This window comes from Pinus tabuliformis, chromosome 8 (genome assembly GCF_031772625.1).
Source record: "Pinus tabuliformis cultivar Carrire ecotype Pingquan chromosome 8, CPIR1, whole genome shotgun sequence".
Lineage (NCBI taxonomy): Eukaryota > Viridiplantae > Streptophyta > Pinopsida > Pinales > Pinaceae > Pinus > Pinus tabuliformis.
The window spans coordinates 1,280,051,995-1,280,054,346 of NC_142294.1; the positions used below are offsets into that span (position 1 = coordinate 1,280,051,995).

Consider the following 2,352-nt stretch of genomic DNA (forward strand, 5'->3'; position numbering starts at 1 on the left):
GTCCGTAACACCCCTTCCTGTTCCAAGAGCAAAGGCAAGAGTATAGACTATATAGGCATAGATAACTAGAGCAAAGGTAGCATACCTTCCAGATCGAGACTCAGATCCCCTACCATTTTTCCCAGCGCACCTTGTTGATTCTGTCAGTGAAGCAGTTGACTGAGTCACATATATTGAGCAAGATCTAGATCTATCTTGAGAGCTTGAAGCAGAGCCTGTTGAAGCACACGTTTATCCAGGACCAGTAGCTTTAGTCTTCATTCTGACCATAGTCTTATACATTGAAGCTAGAAAACTCGACATTCTTCGCTTCAGCAAGGCACGGTGTGGGCATCCATCTATCCAGCATGAGAATTGTTATAAAGGAAAAAACTATGGGCTACTCAACCATCCAGCCAGTCGTGCCATCCAGAATTGGGAGAGCATGGGAAGCTACGAAAAGTATTCTTAAATCCAAGTTTGACCAGTCGTGTCTCTGAAGTTATGGCTGTAGAGAATGAATCGATCGGGCAGTTCAACGATCTCACCAAGCTGTCCAACTGGGAAAAGATATATCCATTCAAAGTTATTTAGCAATGCCCATATAGAGTTCCCATGCACATTTACTCTATAATTCGTTCCATTTCACTTTTTATTCAAACATTCATTTAATTTTTTAATAAAATTTTCTTCACTCCTAGCGCATTCATAAATATCAATCAAACTTCAACATTGAAAGAACGCATGCTTCATCGTGTTTGTCAAATGACGTAGTGTACTATCTAGATAGTCCACTTGAAACATATCATTCCATATTTATGAGAGTGGGAGGTTGTCATTAATGGCATCACTAAATCTTGAAATCACCAGTCCTTATATTTACCAATAGCTTTGCTTTTCTCATAAGCTTACACCTGCCGAATGAAATTGCAACCTCAAGAGTATGGAGATCACTCCAATCATCATGTGATTTTCCTATAGGTTTGGAATAAGGGTTTCTTGCATCTATTTTAAAATTTTCAACTAGAGCTACATATTCGGTTATCTAAGAACACAAGCCATATCGTAGTTCCATATTGCTCTTTTGACGTTGAGGGTATGAAATGTTCAAATTCCTGATACAATATATTCCTTTCATGGATACTAAAGACTAATCATTCTACTTGGCTTCATGAAACAAGATAACATCAAAGTCTAGTTCAGATTCTATAGGCACTAAGAAAGTTATGGTAGAGGCCAGCTTCCATGAAAACTTTGGGACTGCATATTGGGTGTCCTAAATTTAGTGTCTGAACACTAAGGGTAGCTTCCCTCCAGGCTCCACTAAATAAAATTAAGTAATGCTCAAAAAATTCATCACTCATAGTTCCCTTTGAAGCATAATTATGGTCTTACATGCAGGACAAGATACCTCCCTTGGCACCTTCTGCCATTGCAGTGCCAACCTGTGATCGTGTAGTGGTGGAGGGCTTCTTTTGCAAAGGCATGATAGACTACTCTTATGATCGCTCTCAGTGGCAAAGAAAGAATATGCATGGAAAAATATACCTTGTCCCTAGAGGAGATGAAGTTGGATCCTTCTACATGTCAGACAAACCAGATAGCCATGATGGCAGATTCTCCTTGGAGACCTATAATCCCAATGGTTGGCAAGATTATTGGTCACCCTGTTAAAGTCAATGATGATTCTATTCCATGGTCCCTCTTCAAAATCACTAGGAGCAGTGGAAATGTGTATGCTTTTTTGTTTTTATACTTGATTTCAGTGGTTTTTTTGGTTCTTTCACCAAAATTTATCCCTATGAAACTCATGCCATTTCAGTGGTATAAGGCCACACCATTCATAGAATGATTAATACTGTGGAGCTCACCAATGAACCAATACTTCCACACATTTCAATAGTATTTTTATGGAATCTAACTTTATATCTTAATCCTTTTTGTTTGTTTTGGTTAGCATAATTGTTTTTCAGCTAAAATTTTCATGGTTTTTTTATTGAACTTTGTGAAAACACAGGTCACTAGAGACCATTAAGCTATTATACAATGGTAGGAACAAAAGGAGGAGTTCCTCCAATGTCTTCAAACATTACAAAGAAAGGAGCTTCATGGACATGGGTATTTAGTTGTTAGTTCTGGACATAGAAGCCTTGTTCTCCTCTGTTTTGTTGAATATGAAACTCTTCTGCCCATTTGGTCTTGTTGGTTGTGCATGGAAACTTAAAAAATCAGAGAGATTGCACAAATATAATTGTTATCATGGGCAGAGGCAGGCCTGAATGACATACTTTTGGGAAAAAGTGCTTCCCATAATTTTTGAAAAACTTATTTTATATTTTATGGTGAGAAATTTTTGATAATAATTGTAGTTTG

At 37.7% G+C, this 2,352-nt stretch overlaps 1 pseudogene; it reads left to right on the forward strand.

Annotated features, from left to right (window-relative positions):
• Positions 1 to 483: 483 nt before the first annotated feature.
• On the forward strand, positions 484 to 2,151 carry LOC149240087 (uncharacterized; annotated as a pseudogene).
• The last annotated feature ends 201 nt before the right edge of the window (positions 2,152 to 2,352 follow it).